This window comes from Hemicordylus capensis, chromosome 5, assembly GCF_027244095.1.
Source record: "Hemicordylus capensis ecotype Gifberg chromosome 5, rHemCap1.1.pri, whole genome shotgun sequence".
NCBI classification, from domain to species: domain Eukaryota; kingdom Metazoa; phylum Chordata; class Lepidosauria; order Squamata; family Cordylidae; genus Hemicordylus; species Hemicordylus capensis.
This window is the reverse complement of record NC_069661.1, coordinates 142048939-142069976: the sequence shown is the minus strand read 5'-3', so window position 1 is coordinate 142069976 and position 21038 is coordinate 142048939. Positions and strand designations below refer to the sequence as shown.

At 44.9% G+C, this 21038-nt stretch overlaps 1 protein-coding gene across 10 annotated transcripts in view; it reads right to left on the bottom strand.

The window, feature by feature from the left end:
* FRMD4A (FERM domain containing 4A) overlaps positions 1 to 21038 on the bottom strand; it is a 614972-nt gene that overhangs the window by 233094 nt on the left and 360840 nt on the right. Inside the window, exon 1 of one of the 10 annotated variants that reach the window (XM_053257647.1) lies at positions 20354 to 20576. The exons of the other annotated variants lie outside the window; for them this stretch is intronic. The gene's annotated coding sequence lies outside the window, so the exon portion shown is untranslated. Of the gene's footprint in view, positions 1 to 20353; positions 20577 to 21038 lie in introns of those variants that run through there. 10 annotated transcript variants of the gene reach the window in all.

The window sequence follows — 21038 nt, the reverse complement described above, 5'->3', positions numbered from 1 at the left end:
CTCCCCCTCCTGCAGCAGTCATGCTTACAGACTTTATCTGAAGCGGCAGCCCCTGTAAGCATGATGGCGGGTGCTTCTGTGACTGAAAGACCCAGACGCATGAGTCTCCTGCTCATGGAAGCACACGCCATCACGCTTACAGCCTTCACAACAGCAGATGAAGGCTATAAGTGTGACTGCCATGAGCGAAGGAGTGAACAAAATAATTCACACGCAGGTGGGGTGGAAATTCCATTTCTGCATGGGACGGAATATGTGAGTACACTGTCCTTTGAGATGAACATCGGAATGAGGCTTATATTTCTTTCAGTTATGCTAAAAGAGTGACCAGGAGTTGGAGAAGCAAATCAGAGAGGCATCAGAGAGAGACAGAGCTGTAATAATGGGTGACTTCAATTATCCTCACACAGACTAGGCAAATTCACGTTCAGGTATTGACAGAGAGGCCAAATTTCTAGACATGCTAAATGACTGAGCCCTAGAACAGTTTGTCATGGAACCAACCAGAGAGAAAGCAACCTCAGATTTTATCCTGAGTGGTGCCCAGGGCCTTGTGAGAGATGTCAGAATTGCAGAATCACTGGGGAACAGTGAAGTTGGTGGATCACACCATAGTGTGATCCAATTCAGCTTATATGAAAGTGGAGCACTGCCAAGGAAGTCCAACACAGATGTGTTGGACTTCAGAAGTGGAAACTTCTCAAAAATGAGGGAACTGGTAAAAAGAAAGCTGAAAGGGAAAGTCAGGAGGGTCAAATCACTCCAGATAGCATGGAGCTTATTTAAAACCACATTAATAGAAACTCAGTTGGAAAGTATACCAAGAAGGAGGAAAGGTACCACCACATTCAGGAGGACACCAGCACAGCTAACAAGTAGTCAAGGAAGCTATATAAGGGACGGAGACTTGCTTCAGAAAGTGGAAGTCCTGCCCAAATGAAGAGAACAGGAAGGTACATAAACTCTGGCAGAGAAAACACAAGGAGACAATAAAGGATGCAAAAAGAGTGTTTGAGGAGCATATAGCTAGAAGTGTCAAGGGGAATAACAAAAACCTCTTTAAATATATCAGAAGCATTAAACTTGCCAGGGAGGCAGTTGGACCCTTAGATGATGAGGGCATGAAAGGGATTGTTAAGGAGGATAAGGAGACTGCATAGAAACTGAATGAGTTCTTTACATCTGTCTTCACAGCGGAGGATACCGACCATGTACTCACTCCAGAAATAAGCTTCTCAGGCTTGGAGGCTGAAGAACTGGGCCAATTTGAGGTGACAAGAGAGGATATTCTAAACTGTCCTGAAAAACTAAAAATTTACCAATTGTCAGGGCCAGATGGCATCCACGCAAGAGTTCTGAAGGAACTCAAATGTGAAATTGCTGCTCTCCTAGCAAAAATATGCAACTTGTCCCTACAGTCAGGCTGTACCAGAGGATTGGAAAGTAGTTAATATAACTCTGATTTTCAAAAAGGGATCCAGGGGGAATCCAGGAAACTACAGGCTGGTTAGCTAAAGTCCTGTGCCTGGTAAATTAATGGAAAGCATACTTAAGGACAGAATTGTTAAACATATAGAAGAACCGGCTAGGAATGAGCCCGGACTGGTCTGGAGGCCATTTTGAAGGCCTCCGAACCGGTTCGGACTTGAGGGCGGTCCGGCACTGCTGTGGGGGGCTCTTTAAGGGCGGGGGAGGGTGTACTTACCCCCCCACCGCGTTTCCCCCACCGCCGCCTTCGTTCAGTAAAGCTTTTGGGGCGGCAGGATACCTCCCTGCCGCCCCTTCCCCCAGTCATTTTGCGCATGCGCATGCCGCCTTTTGCGCATGCGCATGTCGCGCACGCACGTCACTTCTCCGTGTCACATGCGTGCGTGCGTCGCAGAGACGTGACGAGCGCGCGATGCGCGCATGCGCAAAAGGCTTTGTGAAGCCTTTTGCCGACGACTGGGGGAAGGGGCGGCAGGGAGGTATCCTGCCGCCCCAAAAGCTTTACTGAATGAAGGCGCTGGTGGGGGAAACATGGTGTGTGGGGGGGTAAGTACACCCTCCCCTGCCCTTAAAGAGCCCCCCACAGCAGTGCTGGACCACCGGACCGTGGTTCCATGCACATCCCTAGAACCAGCCTTGCTGAAGGAGAACTAGAATGGCTTCCGCAAGGGCAAGTCTTGACTCACAAACCTGTTGGAGTTCTTTGAGAGTGTCAACAGGCAGGTGGATAAAGGTGATCTGGTTGACACAGTATACTTGGACTTCCAAAAAGCTTTTGACAAAGTTCCCCACCAAAGGCTCTTGAATAAACTTAGCAGTCAAGGGATAAGGACATAGGTTCATGTGTAGATTGGTAACTGATTAAGGGCAGGAAACAGAGGGCAGAAATAAATGGACAGTTTTCACAATTGAGGGAATTAAGAAGTGGGGTCCCCCAGGGATCTATACTGGGACCAGTACTCTTTAACAATGCTCTCAAAGAGTGCTGGGTGATCTCATAAGCTTACTTTCCTTAAGTAAAGTAGGCTAATAAAATCAATGCACATAAAAAATTAGCACATCAGGGATAAAGGCTGTGCTAGACCTTTATCCCTGATATTTAGTTATCTCCCTGCAGAGACTTTTAACATGAGGAACATTCAACCAAGCAATCCCCCACCTGCTCTCAATAGTTGTATATCTCAGGAGCAATTTTACCATGGGATGAGCTGTTTGAGCAAACAGGCCTCAATTAATCTGTATTCAAAATAGCAAAGGCTTGATTTTAACAGGACTCAAACTCGAATTTCAACAATAGACAGCCAAGTAATTTTTAAAAGGCACTCTATATTTCTTTATGTCTGAGAGACAGTCAGAATCTAAGAACTAATGCTTCTTTCCAAATAAAATAGAAAATTATGATTACAGAAATTAAAAAATAAGAGTTGAAACTCTTTCATACACTCCCTCATGTTTTAATCTCTTCAAAAGATGATCTAGTAATGAGATATCCTCTAACAAGTTCTGTTCACAGTGTAATTTACCACTACCATATCTGCTTAATTATAAAATATTTGGTAGAAAGAGACAAGAATCCAGACAAGAATCCTCCACAATGAAGAAATTAACATCTTTGAAGAATGAACATTCTGCCAACAAGCACATGTATGCTTTGCTCAGCTGAAGCTGAAGGAAAATGCAGCTTTCTAATAATCACGTCTTTTTGTTCTCTACTATATCAGTTTCAGATTCCACCAGTGCAAATTCCATTGAAACAAACAGGCTTTCACTTTGAGGAACAAACTATAACTGACATACAGAACCTAAATCACAAAAGGACTTGATACTGACTTTAGCTAGTCCTGGACAGTCATCCACAAACATGCCAACAATCGCCTATGAAAGCCATGTCCCTGGAGAAAAGGCGCAAGAAAAATACTAGAGCTCTTCTCACAATCCGTGAGAAGAGCTCATGGGTGGACTGTGGGGAAGGCAGGTTCAACCTACCTTCCGTGCAGAGAATCTCCTCAAAGTCCCCGGGTAGGCAGATTGCCCACGCAGACGAGCAGTGGCTCCCACTGCAGCTCTTGGGGTTGGGTGCCAGGATGTGCCGCTGTGCCTCACCCCGCCCCCCAATAATGCACCGCACAAGTGCACAGTGCATTATTTGGATCTCCCCCACCGAGTGTGCCAGCCACGATTTTAAAAACCCTGAAGTTAAGGGAGCGCTTACTCCCTTAACCTCATTTAAGAGGGAGGCTTCACAGGCGGGTTTGCTGCCATGTAGCCGCTGGGATCGGGCCCAATCCCGGTGGTTCACATGAGTGTGCAAAACTGGGCTTGGCTCCTTCCTCACTGTGTCATGCTTTCTCCACCAGATGCATCTGATTTTCTCCTGCTACTCTCCCCCTCCATCTAAGCCAGTGGGAGCACTGAGTCCCTGTTTGACTGGAGGGAAAGGCATCACCTCCCTGTTAGCCAGTCTAATGTGCAGGTGCCGACTGAAGGCCTATTCCCCTCTGCCCCTACCACACACAATGAGTTTTTTGAGGTGGGAATCAGTGAATACATTTCATCAATTTAATATATTTTTATACCACTGTTCCTCCAAGGAGATCAACAGCATAAAAACCACCTTTTGAAGCAAGCGGGGCTGAGATTCAGTCACTTCTCCAGAGCCACGCAAGGGCATTCATAACTGAAGCCCACCAATTTTTCCTTGATACTGCTCAGATCATTTTCAGAAGCTTGAAGAAATAAGGTAAAATTGGAATCAAGATCTGTGCTGGAGCAATCATATTCTCTCAAACCACATTCTCTCCACTCCGACTTGCCCACTGTGAGATGACTATGTGAACTGGCACTGACTGCAAATATTCAATAAAGTTGTCATGGTGGCATGCCAGTACCAGGAGTTTTCAGCTTTGAAATATATTACAATACTCACAAGTTGCCAGCTACAACATTTTTCACTTTTGATTGTAATAATGTATCAAACATCAAACACCTCTTCTCAGACTGATCACAGCAGACTTCAGCACCAGTGGTATACACACCACAATTTGAGAATTCTTGTCCCAAAAGGTCTTTCCATTTTTAAAAGATTAACCTGATACTTTCCCCCTTTGCATATTCTGGCTGTCATGCCACATAACGGCTGCTGTGCTGTTTAATATCACACACGGCTTTTCAGAGTATATGTAGGTATTTTTAAAGAGAACCAGACCACCCCCTTTCCTTTTCCTCCTTACTTAATTCTTACCTTATGTTTGCTTGAAAAGAGGCTATTTCCAATATTTATAACTTGACATTTTCAACACTTTACCAAACCCCAGCCTTCTTTTGGAGTCTCCTACTCCCACAAAAGAACACAGCTTGTGCTATCTAAGGGCCAAACTGCACATTACATGGGAAATCCATGACTGGACCATGCATGCAGATGCTGAAATTGCTCTTTCCTAAGGAGCTAGGGAACTGAACTAGTTGGGCAACCATGCATAAGGAGAGCTCTACAGCTGCCATAGAGGGAACTCTAGTGGTAGTTGAGAAATTTTGTGTGCTAGGATTAGAGAAGCTAAAGGCTGGAGCATACATTCCAATCCCCTCCAGTACAACACTGGAGATGGCCCCTGGATGATATGCGATCCCGGTCGTGATCGTGAACATAACATCAACAACCTAAGCCTCTGCAGAGGCAGGCCTGCTTATGCACACTGAAATCAGTGGGCTTAGGTGCATCCAATTCTGCACAGAACTGGACTGTTAGAAGCACAGAATGTTAAGCTCAGCCATTATGTTGCTTCTAGCAGCAGCAAAGAATGGGGAATGTGAAAAGTCACAGGATGGCCAAGCATCATGCTGTAAATGCTCTTCAAGCAGACCGGTACAGCTTGTGACTCTTCAAATCAAACACAGGTCATCAGCAAGACACAGTGGCCCACCAGCTGCTTGGCAACTCTCCCGTGTTTTAGATATACAGGCAGCAAATACAGGAGGGTTTACTTTTCAAGGCTCTTTTAAGCAGAACTTAAAAGATCATTCACCACAGAAAGTCTGTTTTTGGCAGCAGGTGTTCAGCTCTGTGTAGCCCTTGCTGAAATGTGTTCAAATATTTACAAATCTGGATTCTGAAGTTTTCAGTGTGCAAACAAACATACAGTAGGTTAGATGTGGTTGTATGGCAAACAGTAAAAAACAAGCAGGTCTTTAAACAAACATCAACACCTCATTCCTGCACTTAAAGGAGCTTGCTATTCCCTCTTCCCATTCCACAATCCTGACTGTTCACAAGCCTAGATTTGGCAAAGCAGTTAAGCTTGGGCCTACTGTTAAAACAAATGCCTAAGGCTGTTACTTTAAAGCTATTAGTCCTGCACTTTTGCCAAATCAGGTTCTCCATGCCCATCCAGATACTGCAAACTTTGAGAGCACCTTCTTCGGTATGATCCCATTGCTTGTTGAGGTCATCTGGAGAGGTCCATGTCCAGTTACCACCGGTACATCTGGTGGCGACTTGGAACCGGGCCTTTTCTGTAGCTGCTCCAGGCCTATGGAATACATTCCTGGCAGATAGCTGCAGTTTAGGCTTGCTGTTGGCCTTTAAGAGAGCACTAAAAACACACTTGTTTGGCCTGGCCTTCCAAGGTTTTGAAATTGTTTTTTAAAATATTTTAATTAGTTTTAAATGGTTTTAAATGGTTTTTAAATTGTTCTTTGTCTTAGATGGTGTGTGATTTTATGTCTTTTTAAATTTGTTGTACACCGCCCAGAGCCTTTGGATGGGGTGGTTTATAAATGTAATAAATAAATAATAAATACATAATTTTTAAAAACTGTCCTTATGGTGTGGCCTGGAAATTGTTTGTTTTTTCTAGCTTATATCTGTACTCTGAGAAACAAAATACCTTAGCTCTTTTAATGCAGGACTGCAAATTCTTCTGTATGTCTGGCTGTTGAAGATACGTTAGTGCTTTTTTGGGAGGGATACTTGATATTTACTTTACAATGAGAATCTGAGTTTCATTCAAAAACCTCTCCGATTTCAGATGCTGAGCTCTTTAAAAAGAAACAAAGTACACCATGGTATTATCATTACTCTAATTTTTGATAGCAGTCGACATATAAATGCATGAAATAATAAAACCATGGTCCCAACTACGCCGTGGTGGTGGGGGCGGCGAAGAAACATTTTTTCTCCGCCTCCATTGCATCTGCTCAGTGTAGGCAAACAGAGCTGTTTCGTGTGGTGAAAACATTGCTCCACACATCCCCCCGGACAATGGGGGAGGAGCCATCTACAGCTCTTTGTGATCGGTTTGCCTGTCACTTTGCAGATAAAGTCGCTTGCATCCGTGCTGACCTGGACTCCAGAGTTTTGGCAGTTCCGGCAGACGTGCCTTTGGTACCATCTGGTCCCGTTGTGTTGGATTCTTTTCGGTTGGTGTGGCCTGAGGATGTGGACAAGATCCTGGGCAGTGTGCGGGCGACTTCGTGCGCTCTTGACCCTTGCCCTTCATGGCTAATAAAAGCTGCCAGGGAGGGGACAGGCAGATGGCTGGAGGTGATCGTTAATGCTTCATTAAGGGAGGGCAGGATGCCATCAGGCCTTAAGGAGGTGGTGGTAAGACCTCTATTAAAAAAGCCCTCCCTTGATTCCTCCAGCCTGGACAACTATAGACCTGTGTCTAACCTTCCCTTTTTGGGCAAGGTGACAGAGCGTGTGGTGGCGTCCCAGCTGCAGAGGGTCTTGGATGATACGGATTATCTGGACCCTTTTCAATCTGGCTTCCGCCCCAGGTATGGGACTGAGACTGCCTTGGTCGCTCTAGTGGATGACCTACGCTGGGAACTAGACAGGGGGAGTGCGTCCCTGTTGGTTCTGCTGGACCTCTCGGAAGCGTTCGATACCATCGACCATGGTATCCTTCTGGGCCGCCTCTCGAGTATGGGAATCGGAGGCACTGCGTTGCAGTGGTTCCGGTCCTTTCTTGAGGGGAGGGTCCAGAAGGTGGTGCTGGGGGACTACTGCTCGGCCCCGTGGCCGTTGGCCTGTGGGGTCCCGCAGGGATCGGTCTTGTCCCCCATGCTGTTTAACATCTACATGAAGCCGCTGGGAGAGGTCATCCGGGGATTTGGACTGAGTTGTCAGCAATATGCGGATGACACTCAGCTCTATCTCTCCTTGTCATCTGATCCTAGGGAGGCAGTGGATGTCCTGAACCGGGGGCTGGAGGCCGTGATGGGTTGGATGTGGGCTAACAAACTGAAATTGAATCCAGATAAGACGGAGGTACTGTTGGTCAGTAGGAGAGCCAATCGGGATGAGGAGATTTTACCAGTTCTGGATGGGGTTGCACTCCCCTTGAAGGAGCAAGTACGCAGCTTGGGGGTACTACTGGACCCGGCTCTGCTTTTGGAAGCTCAGGTGGAGGCGGTGGCCAGGGGTGCCTTTGCACGGCTTCGGCTGGTGCGCCAGCTGCGTCCCTTTCTCGAGAAGGCAGATCTGGCCACGGTTACCCACGCCTTAGTCACGTCACGGCTGGATTACTGTAACGTGCTCTACGTGGGGCTGCCCTTGAAGAATATCCGGAAACTGCAGCTAGTGCAAAACGCGGCAGCGAGGGTTTTATCCAGAGCTGCCCATTGGGAACATATCACCCCCATTTTGAAAGAGCTGCACTGGCTACCGGTTCGTTTCCGGGTCCAATTCAAGGTGCTGGTTTTGACCTTTAAAGCCCTAAACGGTTTGGGCCCGGGGTATTTGAGGGACCGCCTGCTCCCAAGGGTTGCTGCCCGCTTGACGAGGACATCTGAGGGGGCCCTGCTCCGGGTGCCGACAATGAGAGAGGCCCGGCTGTCGTGCACTCGGGACAGGGCCTTCTCTGTTGCTGCCCCCAGACTCTGGAATGCTCTCCCAGTGGCCATTCGTTCCTCGGACTCCATCATGGCTTTTAGAAAGCTTGTAAAGACTTGGCTTTTTACCCAGGCTTTTACATAATCGTTTTTACTGCTGCTTCTGGGTGTTTTTATTTGTTGTACTGTTTTATGCCTGTTTTTATATGTTTTTATACTCTTAGCATGTTGTTTTTATTGTGTTTTTATTGTATGTTTTTAACTTTTGTAAACCGCCTTGGGGCTATATTTTAACGAAAGGCGGTATAAAAATGCAAAAATAAATAAATAAAAATAAATAAAAACTGTTTCAGATCCCTTCCAGTGGATGTCTGCTATCTTCATATTTTCCTCCCTCCCTCCCTCCCTCCCTCTCTCCCTCCCTCCCTCTCTCACACACCCCCCCCTTATATTAAATCAGACCACTGGTCCATCTAGGTCAGTACTGACTAGCAGCAGCTCTCTAGGGATGCAGACGGGTCTGGAGGCAGGAGTTGGCAGAGAGTTCACAGTAGCTTTCATATGCAACTTCTTGCCTACACAAACCAACCTGACTTTTAGATTTAGACTAAGAACCTTTGTATTCTGAAAAATGTTTGGGTCCCTGGGAGGCAACTGATATTTCATTTTGTTATTTTTCTGCTTCTGTTTTTCCTGCTATTTTTCTGTTACTGTGTTATTGTTTTTAAATTGTGATTAGTAATACAGTTATAAGAAGTAAGTACAGGGGCGTAGCTAGGGGAGAGGGGGTCCGTGTTCATCCCTCTCTCTGGCAGCCCCCCAGAGTGAGGGAGATAATGAAGAAAATAGGGAGAGATGGAGCTGGAGGGCGCTCAGGAGCTGGGGGCCCGTGTTCTTTGAACCCTTTTGCTTAATTATAGCTATGCCCCTGAGTAAGTAGGTAAGGAGGTAATTTGGTTCTGTTAAGAAGGAAGGAAGGAAGGAAGGAAGGAAGGAAGGAAGGAAGGAAGGAAGGAATTGCAGACAACAGTGTGGCTACCCCTGCCCCCATCCCCATAATGTGATTCATTTCTTGGGTGGGAGATCAACCTTCAATTGTTGGAAGGGCTAGCATCAATATTGCATGAAGATGAACATCAGCCATTTTTATACATACATATATATATATATATATATATATATATATATATATATATATATAAATAAAAATATCTCTCTCTCTCTCTCTCTCTCTCTCCAAAGAAATAATCTTACTAATTATAGTTACTGTATGTACAGGTTCATTGTTAGTATTATTATTTATATACTGCTTTTCAACAACAAAAAAGTTCTTAGAGCAGTTTACATAGAAAAAGAATAGTAAAAAAATGGTTAATCTTTATTGTGTATCTGGTCACCTATCACATTTCAGTACAGAGTTTCATTAGAAGATCATGGACTTGGCAAGACATGAAAAGATGTTCTTGCTCAGTTATATTTTAAAGGGCAGGCACATGATAATGGTATAGGATGAAACAGTTGTTTGATTTACAGATTTAGGGAGCCCAATTGAAAATGCTGCTGCGAAGATTTTAATTGTGCTGATTCTGTTGTCTCTTTGCTTGTTTAGGCAGTTTTGTATAGCTGGCAGGGCTTATACAAATGCATCCTGAAAACATTACATCTAGATTGCTTTCCTTTGCCATCCATTACAGCAGCTCATGCAATACAACTGTTAAATATTTCAAGCAGACTGGATAATTATTACTGAATACTCAGTTGTTTCAATTTTTGCATACTGACTAGAGTGCGCAACAAAATAGACATTTTAATTTTTCAAATTTTATCTTTTTAAAATTATGTTTAGTGCCATTGTTTCCTTTGACTTCTGTTGCTTCTTTCTTCTTAGAATGGTCATGTGGGTAATACCAGTCAGGTATTACACAGTGAATAGGATGAAAATAACAACATAGCCACATAGCCTATCCAACTATATCATGACGCCACTGAGGTCAATGGAAATGAACAAGCAAACATTTTTGCAATGAATGTTGAAAAAATAACTGAAAGGGGATGCATTTTTCAGCACTGCCAATAATGGGCAGCATCCAGATCTTTCATGCAGTGCAGCACTGTCAGTGGACGCTCCTTCCATGAACAAAAAAACAAAAAAGGAGTTGCACTCACACAGGGAGTCCATGAATGAGCAGAACTCTCTTTCTGTTCTCAGAAAATGCTTCTGTTTGCAAACACAAAACGGACTAGGCTGAGCTGTAGTACTGACCACATCAACAGCATCAAAACATCTATAAAAATAAAAGAAGACTCTATTTATTAAGACTGGTTTTCTCAAAGGGCATTTCTGCCAGCCTGCCATTCACAGTTACCACAGTTGTAGCATATAGACCCACAGATGCTCTGATGTGGTTTAAAAGCTCAGTTATGTTAGGAATGCTTTCTTTCAGCTAACAGCTCATTCCCACTCACACACTAGGCATAAACTATAATTAACAGGAGTGCTAATATTACTCACTATTCAAGCCCTGACACTTCTGGCATGGAACATGTCAACTATTAACTGCATATAGTGCCACACTTGTCTGGAATAGGATATGAAGAAAACCCACATGGCTGGTGTTTAGATATATGTCTACTAGCTATAGATATGTCAAAAACAAACAAAACAAAACAAAACCAGGATGATGTTGGAGCCTTGGCTGTCCTCATGGATCTACGCCACATAGTGAGCCAATGAGGCGAGTCTCACGATCAGTGAGACTCACCTGAATGGGGTTAGCGGGGAGAGCGGACTAAGCCCGCAGACGAGCATGCTGGCAGCCCTGGGCAACCGGATCGGCCGCCCACACGACTGCTGGCTCCATCACAAAGCCAGTGGGGGCTGCGGGGATCGGGGGCTGCGCGGCCCCTGGAAGTTCCAGGATGCCCCGCATAAGTACGTGCCTGCGCGGGGCATCCTGGAGAGACCCCAGGGCCAGGAGGCTTGTTTCAGCTTCCTGGTAGGGGTCTCCTCATGTGCTACCACGGTGTGGAGCTGCGCAGCAGCAATACATGATCAAATAGATGGGGTTAGCGGAGCGCTCACTCCGCTTACCTCATCTAAGGGGAGGGCTACCTAAGAGGGTTACCCACTTTGAGGAAACCCGGTGGTTCTCACACTCGCCTAAAATCGGGCTTGGCTCCCTCAGCCCGCTTTTGGCTGATCGTGAGACTCTGCTCAGTGTGATATAGTGGAGAGCCCAATTTGGGCTGGGGAAAAGAGGTTTCAAATCCTTGCTCAGCCCTGAAACTCAGAGGGTGACCTTGGATCAGGCATACCTTCTCAACCTAACCTACTTCACACTGTTGTTGTGAGGATTATAAGGGGAAATTTCATGGATGTGACCTTGAACTAGGATGTAGACATGAATATACAAGTAATAAACGGATGATAGTGTAAGATGCCCAAAAGCAGCAAATATACCTCAGAAACCCTAGCAAAGACTTTAGGCGTGCACTTCCACTTGGTGAGTTAATCTAAGCACACCACTTGCCACATAACTCCATGCCATGTCTATTTGCACTGTATGACACAACCAACTCACTCAGGTATACTCTTAGCAATGCACCTGACACGGCCTAGGAAATCACGAACAGCAGCTCTGGTGCAGCTGGCACTTTTTACAATGCTGAGCTGGGCACAAAGATTTAAAATTTCCAGAAATCTTGAAGTTATGGTGAAAACCCAGTTTTTTCGGAGGGGGGGGGACCTACCAAATTTTTGAGCACTGCCTAGCCCAGCTTTTTAGCCCACCTGCTAGCCAAGGTTAAGGGAGCAAGCACTCCCTTAACAAGGACTACTTCCTCGTGTGTGAGCCAGGCTGCTTTCAGCCTGGCCACACACAGAGTCGGGCACCTAGGGTGGTGCATTGTAGGATCTCTGAAGGTCGGGATGATGGGTCCCGGCCTCTGTTTACCCACACTGCTGAGAGCAGCATGGAGATTCATCCGTGCTGTTTCTGTCATGTGGGCACGCATTTTTCAGTTGTCTGTGGGAAGGTAGGTTGAACCTAGGGATGTGCACGAGCCAGTTTGGCACCTCCTCTGGGAAGCACCAAACCAGCTTGGGTGCTGGTATTTGAACTGGCTCGAAGGGGTGGGGAGAAATTCCCTTAAAATGCAGATAAGGAGCTCCATACCTGCTCATCCCTGCCTTGTGGCACTGTGGCATTTTTCCGCTTGTGGCACCTGCTCTCCAAATGACTGTGTGGGGCTATGGCGCTCTTCCCTGCAGCCTCTGTGTGGCATGGGCACATGCATGCTGGCCATGTGCATGCCAATGCCATACAGAGGCTGCAGGGAACAATGCCACAGCCCCATGTGGCCATTTGGAGAGCATGCACCACCAACGGAAAAGTGGTGGGGTGGGGATGAGCAGGTTATGTTAAAAAAAAATACATTTATTATTGGTATGTTACATTCAGAAGTATAGTTGATTCAGAAAATTAGTCCAAATGATGTAATTTATGTTTAAACTTATTTAAATGTTGTTACAAATGGATGCAAGGTTGGAGTTGGCCCAGAGACAAGATTTTAAAATGCGCCCCCCCCCCCCACTGAAGCTCAGTAAAGAAATATTAAATGAGGCTGAATAGTGGTAACCAAAAGTGTGTGTGTGTGTGTGTGTGTGTGTGTGTGTGTGTGTGTGTGTGTAACCTATGTGCCACAATAGAACATCATCCTAATTTTTTTTTTAAAAGGTTTTGTAAATTGTGGAGGATGCAAGTCATTTAATGGTACTAGAGAAAGACATTCTGTTCTGGTAGCTCCTTAACACTCACATCAATTTTGGAGGATGGATACAACTGAAGGAAGCCCGGGCGGGTGTGCAGCTGGGGGGAGTCAGTCATGTGACTTGCCTCTGAGGGGTCCCCAAGGCAGTGCCCCCCCAGACAACTGTCTCCCCTTGCCCTATTATAGTTACGCCCCGAATGGACGGCAATCTGCTGAACTTCCAGAAATCCAGCTTCTCTGTAAGCCAGTTGCGTCTAAGCCAGCTTGCATTTCTCCTGCGTTGCCATGCTCCTCCCCTCTGCATCCGTGTGGCTCTTCAGCACACAAAGCAGAGGACAGAGACAGAACAAGTGAGTGGAGGGCAAGGGAGGGAGGAAGAGGGGAGAGGGAGGAAGAAAGGCAAAGGGTGAGAAAAAGAGGGTGGAGGAAGAAGACAAAGACAGAAGAAAGAGGTTGGAGGTGAAAGTGGGGCAGAAGGAAGACGGAACGAGTGAGTGGAGGGCAAGGAAAGGCAGCAAGAGGTGCCTTCCCCTGCATGAGTGAGTGGAGGGCAAGGGATGGGGGAAGAGCAGAGGGGAGGAAGGAAGAGAGTGAAAGAAAGAGAGCAGAGGAAGAGAGAAGGTGGCACAAGGCAGATCTGAGATAATGGTGCGAGCAGGGGCAGAGCCGACCTTGAGCAGTAGGGTTCAAAGAACCTGGGCCGCCAATGAAAAGGGCCATGCAAGACGCCCCATGTGCATGACATCATGACATCATTTCTGGCTGGAAATGAGCTCTGAGGAGCTCACATGGGCTTCATGGAGCCCTGAACTTGCCCCCTTTGCATGTGATGTCATGCACAAATGGGGCAAATGGGGTGTGTCCAGAGCTCTCCAGAGCTCATTTCCAGCTAGCATTTGCTGGCTGACTGCATTATTTCTCTTTCTCTCCCTCTCTGGAGGGAGAAGAAGGGAAATAATGCAGGCAGCCAGTAAATGCTGGTTGGAAATTAGTTCTGGAGCAGAGAACTTGCATGGAGAGCTCTTCGGAGCCCTGGACACAGCCTGTTTATGCGTGACATCACAAGCACGGGGTATTACTTGTGTGAACAGTGCATGCACAGTGGGGCCACCGTTCCACTGGCTCCTGCACTGGGCACAAAGTGGGTGTGAGACGATGGTGTGAGGCGGGTGCAGTTCCCCAGAGGTTCATTGGAATCAGATCTGACCCACCACCCAAATGAGTTTGACACCCCAGGAACAGATGCAAAATACAACAACAACAAAAAACCCAACTAACCAACCAACCAAATAGGGAGAGGGAGTAGCACTGTATGTCAAGAATGGATATACCTGCACAGTAATCCAAGAGAGTGAGGGTGGTAGCCCAATATAGAGCATAAAATAAATGGGCAAAAATAAATGGAAAACGTAACATTGTAGTAGAAGTCTATTGCAAGCCTCCATACCAAGGAAATGTAAATGATGCTTTCCTGAAACAAATTACAGATGTTTCAAAGAAACAAAAATTAATAGTAATGGGGAACTTCAACTGATAGGAGACAAACTCCACTAAGCATAGATTATCTCTAATAAATTCCTAACATATCTTGCTGACAGCTTCCTCATTCAGAAGGTGGAAGAGAGAACAAGGGGACTGAATAAACTCCTCTTCCTTGACTTGATCCTTCCTAACCACTAGGGAAGAGTTGGTCTATGTAGTTGAAGGAGTTGATCTTTGGAAAAAAGTGACCATATCATGCAGAAATTCTTGATCTCAGAGGTCCTATGTAGGATTCCTTGCCTAGATAGACTGATGGGGAAAGGAGCCAAAGATCACTGGGAGTTCCTGAAGAAGGAATTACTACAGGTGTAGTAATGAACAACTCCAGTAAGTGGGGGGGAAGGAGTCATCTAAAAGAGCCAAACACTTGTTGATTAGCTGGAAAAAAGAGAAAGGGATAAGAAATGAAAGGAGAGACAGCTTGCAAAGCATCAATACGGATGAGTAGCTCAGTGCTGTAGGTTAGGTTGACAGTGTCAGGTTAGAGAGAGCTCAGATTGGTGAGGGCAATAAAAAGTGCATTTCTGGTATATTTGAAATAAGAGGAAGTAAATCTCACTCCTCAGAAAGGATGGTGACCACTGTTCCCTCTAAGGTTCGCGCATGTGCATGCACTCACATGTTTTTTGATGTCCACTCAGTTCATTTTAGATCCCACTCAGGTTGAATCAGGAAGGCCCCATTCTGAATGCATGTGTGCACACACTGCCTTGATACTGCTGCCCAGAACAAAACTCATTCCACACAGAGATTTAAAAAATTAGAGGGACCACTGATGGTGACATTCTAACAGATAACAAAGAAGAGGAGGAACTCCTTAACTCCTATGTTGTCTCCATATTCTCCCATACTGGAAAGTGTACATCCTGACAAAAGCATAATTAATAACGAGGGATCAAAACTGCAGTCTAGATGGATAAGAGTTGCGCAGGAACACCTATTTACCTTAAATTACTTCAAGACCAGATGAACTGGATTCCAGATGAATTCTGGAAATGGTGTGATGCCATAAAATTGGAGAAAGACTAATGTTGTTCCGGTTTTCAAAAAGGGGAGCAAAGATCATCCAGGAAATTACAAGTCAGTTAGAGTGTTGGATGAGGACTGGGAAGACCTGAGTTCAAATCCCCATTCAGCTATGAAGCTCACTAAATGACTCTGGGCCAGTCATGTATCTCTCAGCCTAACCTACCTCAAAGGATTGTTGTGAGGATAAAAATAACCCTGTAAAATGCTCTGGCTCCTTGGCGGGAGAGCAGAATATAAACGTAAAAAATAATAATAAAATAACAACAACAATAACATTAGGGAAGATACTAAAACAACGCCAGTTTGTAAGCATCTTTATAATAATGTAGTGATTAGTAGAAGCCAACATGTCAAAATTAAATCCTGCCAGACTAAGTTTATATATTTTATTTGGACCAGGTTGCTATGAATAATAGAAATTTAGAACTTGGAATTCTTCTAGTCAGTGTAGCTGCTCAGTGCAGGGAACAACTACAGCATCCTGGACAGATGGCTGTCCAGTGTCTTTTTGAAAACCTTCAAATGAAGGAGAGCCCACCACTGCACAAAGCAGACTGCTCAGATGATGAAAAGCCCTTACATTTAGGTGATTCTTCTTAATGCCTAGCCTAAACCTACTTCCTTGTAATTTCAACCCATTGTTCTGCCTTCAGGAGCAACAGAGGACCAGCATCCCCCTTCTTCTATTTGACAGTCCTTCAGATATTTGAAGGCAGCTGCCATATCCCCCTTAGTCAACTCTTCTCCAAGCTAAACATATCCAGTTCCTTTAGCCATCCCTCATGGGACCTGGTTTCCAGACCCTGAACCCTCTTTATTGCCCTCCTCTGAACCCATCCTAGTCTATCAACATCCTTCTTAAAATGCATTGCCCAGAACTGGGCACAGCATTCCAAATGAGGTCTTACCAGCACAGAATAGAGTGGAAAGATTGCTTCTTATGATCAGGTCACTATGTTTCTTTTAATGCAGATTGCATTCGCTTTTTTAGCCATTGCATCCCAGTGCTGGCTCATGTTGAACTTGTTGTCCACTAAGGTAATCAATCAATCAATTGCACAGGTATAGAATGGGGAATACCTGGCTTTGAAGTAACACAACTGAAAAGAACCTCAGGACTGCAGTTGATCACAAATTCAACATGAATCAGCAATTTGATGCAGCGGCAAAAAAGGCTAATTCTATTTTTGGCTGTATTAATAGAACTATTTTTTCAGAGCCACAAGAAATTCCACTTTATCCTGCACTAGTCAGACCTCATCTCGAGTACTGTGTCCAGCTCTAGGCACCACATTTTAAGAAACAAGTAGACAAATTGGAGTGCGTTCATAGGAAGGCAACAAAGATGGCAAGGGGTCTGGAAAGTAAGTCCTATAAGAAAAGGCTGAAGGAAAAGGATATGTTTAGCTGTAGAACAGAAGACTGGAGGGGGGAGGAATCACATGATTCAAATAGCTGAAGGATATCACAAAGAAGAGGGCAACGACATTCTCTACTGCCCCAGATAGCAGGACTAGATCTAATGGACTTAAGTTACAGGACAACATATTTTGGTTGAACATCAGGAGAAACTTATTAGCATTAAGAGCAATCTGACAATTGAATCAATTACTGAAGGGGGTGGTGGGCTCTCTTTCACTGGAGATCTTTAATAAGGATGGAACATAGGATGCTGCCATATACTGAGTCAGATCTTAGGTCCATCTAGTTCAGTATTGTCTACGCAGACTGGCAGCGGCTTCTCCAAAGTTGCAGGCAGAAATCTCTCTCAGCCCTACCTTGGAGATGCAAGGGAAGGAACTTGGAACCTAGATCCTCTTCCCAGAGCGGCTCCATCCCTTAAGGGGAATATCTCACAGTGCTCACACTTATAGTCTCCCATTCATATGCAACCAGGGTGGACCCTGCTTAGCTAAGTGGATGAGTCATGCTCACTACCACAAGACCAGCTCTGTGCAAAGGATCTGTGTGAAAGACACCCATATTGTGTGAAGTGAATGTGCATGTTTGTTAACAGACAAGGCATAGGGAAGTACTGACTTGCCATGATTCTCCAACACATGCCCCTTGCATGGTCATAGATACATATTGTTATCAGGGCATGCTTGTTACACAAATAACCAATCTTAAATAAGAAGGCGCTGCTTTATTAGTCTGAGTGGCAAAAGCTGGTTCACAAAGAGCATGCACCCTTCCTTTTGAATGTGCTCTCATTTTGCACGCTATTCCTTTCTAGTAACACAGACTGGTGTTGATTTCTCTACCCATCTGTCTCTAATTAAAAAAGGAGCAATAGAGAGTTAGACATCCAGCAACTAATGAGCTGCAAGGGTATCCTATGCATATTGTTTAATCAAATACAAACCACTGTTTAAAGGGCAGAATATTAGTTGGGAGTGTCTGCTTTTGATATTGTACATCAAGTGGCTTATGAACAATGTATTCTTCACCCCTTAGAGTTTCTGTAGCTGCAGCATTAAAACTTCTGGAGCACCTATCAGCCATATATTCTCTTCTATAGGACGTAAGAACAACCGGATCACCAGATCCCCCTTATTTAATGGGATATTTTACTGTCATGACCTCTGTCTAAGAATATGATGGCCTTTTAGAGCAGGGATGCACCACTTCAGCCCACCTGCTGTTGTTGGACTACAACTCCCATCATTCTCAGCCACAAAGACCACATAGCCCAACGAGAGCTGGAGAACTGAAGTGGTGCTTCCCTGCTTTAGAGTGAAATAGACGTCCCTTATCTAAGGTACAATGGACATTCATGAAACTGCCTTTTACTGCATTTATCAAGTTTATCTAAATCCAGCCAGACTTACCTAGCACTCTAACTGGAAGTGATTCTCGATGGCAAACAAGCGAACACCCCCCCCCAAACCACTCCCCTATACTTTTATAGGGTTTTTTTTTCTTGTCTCCAAGGTCAAAGACATAGGTCTTTCCCAGTCTTGCAACCTGAAATCTTTTGAACTTGCCAAGGATTGAACTTAAGGTCTTTTGCATGTAGTAATAAGTACTCTTATAACTGAGTTATGACCCCCTACCAACTCTGGACTCTCCTTGCTCTTGGATTTGAAAGTTTGATTCCGGAACTATGCAAAGCGATTATGCGTTCAAGAAGAAAATGCTTAACGTAATACAATAAACCCTAACAAATTACTACTGAGCCCACTTAATAGTCAACAGAGTCAATAAAGTCATTTTACATCAATGCAGTTGTGTACAGGACTCAAAGGGTTAAAATATTTTGGAATCCTAGCCTGAATAACATTAGCTGAGGCACAGTAATGGTGTCACTCTTTAATACAAGAATGAATTATCTGCAGCATATTTTCTGGAGCGGGCAACTTCTGCCAGAAAAGGTTAGAACAAGTAGCTACAAACTGCCAACACTGAAACAATATTGCCAGGGTCAGCAGTGATGGGTTCAATTAGTGTGAAGTCAGCTATTCATACAGCAGTCAGCCTTTTGGGCCCTCTGTCATCTGTACCTGCAGTCTAGGAAAAATAATCCTCCATGCAATTCAACACCCTAGCACCCATTTTGGTGCTTGAGTGGGGGTCCGAAGGAAAATGCCCACCCGCTGGTATATACAACAGAAATGACACATTTCAAGAGACACATTTGACTGCAAAAAAGCTATTTCAGTGGGAATATGAATTAAATCCAATACAGCTAATGGAGTTACACTCCTGTGATGCTGCCAAAAAGATGAACCACAGTCAGGTTCCACAGCTTCAGAAATCAGTATTGGCACTTTTATAAAATCACAGCACTGCACTTAACCATGAAGCGGAAAAGAGAATATTCCCACACACAACCTCTTACATGAATGCAAGGGTACGCCTCTTTCTGGGTTTTGTTTTTTAAAATATCTCAGCTACTCTGGCTCATTTCTACAACTCACGTTTTTCTGATAGCCTGGATTTTTTCAGAACATGTGTTGCTGGATCACTCACTTGCCTGTATGTGTATTATTAAAATGCTGCCAGTACTATTAATAGAAACAATTGTCTCGCTTGGAAATTTTGCATAGATGCTTCAATCTACTTTTCTGCTTTCCTCACTTAGTAGCAAACATGCTTAATATAACACAATCAGGAAAGCGATCTCATATGGATGTATTTGCAGCAAGGGAGAAAGAGGTGACTGCAGAGAGAATGGAAAACTGATTGATTTACTGAATGTGGAACAACTTTCCTGTGGCACCTTAGGAGAAAAGAATATTGTCTGAATGAATCAGAAAAATATCCCAGAGGTTTCACCTTTTGCAAGCTTCAAGCTCTGCATTAAACATGCAGCAGCCATTTGGAATGCAAATAAGAGTTCCATTTTAGCAGATCCTAGTAAGAAGCATCCAGACTGGTTTGGATTTAAATAATCCCTCACACCTTTCCTCCCCCACCCACAAAACCCCAGCACATACACAACCAGTCTCTCTCTACTGCTGGCTTTCCTTAGCTCCTTCATAGTGTTTTCTGTTTGGTTTAATCCCCCGCCCCAATAAACCTACACATTCAAAATAAAATGGAAAGCCTAAGACATTTTATGTTCTAAACATATTTTAGACCATTTGACAGGATAAATCAACTATATTGGGGGCGTTTCTTCAGCCAGAATTTCAAAAAATGCTGCAAATTATCAATGGCTTCCCTTTCTGGAAACAAAGACACACATTACCTTTTCTTTTCTTTTCAACTCAACAGGAGCAGCAGCAGCAGAAGCAGCAATTCAGATTTCAACCTGATTGTCCCCAGGAAGAAAAGCACCCCATTAAATCCAGTTGAAGCAGGCCTTTGGCCTAACGGGCAGCAGCAGCACCCATTTCCCTGGACTTCCTCCTCTGTGGTTTTCTAGAATTCAGGCACAGCCCTTTCTCTCGCTCTCGTCTCCCTCCCTCCCTCCCCTCCCTGTGTCTGCAAGGAGCGCTCTCACAATGCTACCACATCCCATCTCCCTCCTAACGGTCTCTCGGAGACACTGGCTCAGCTCCAGAGCGCACCGCAGCGAGATCCATCCTCAAGAGCTCACCGCCAGCCCAGTCAGAGTGCGAGGAGACAGACAGACACACACACGAACGCGCGCACACACTGTCACACAGAGGGCGGGAAGAGAGCGAGCGAGAGAGAAAAGAGCCACCGTGCAAGCTGTGAGGTTTTCATGCATTTTATTTTATTGCCGAAACACGCTAGCCGAGAACTACAAGCGCCGCTGCCATCCAATGGCTCTTCTGCAAAGTGTCCATTCTTTTAACCCCTCCAGCCCCACCCCGAGACGTTTATTTTTAAAGGCTCAGACGCAGACAAAACACACAGACTGAATGGGTCGAGGTTGGTTGCTTGGTTGGTTGGCCCGCTGAACGCGT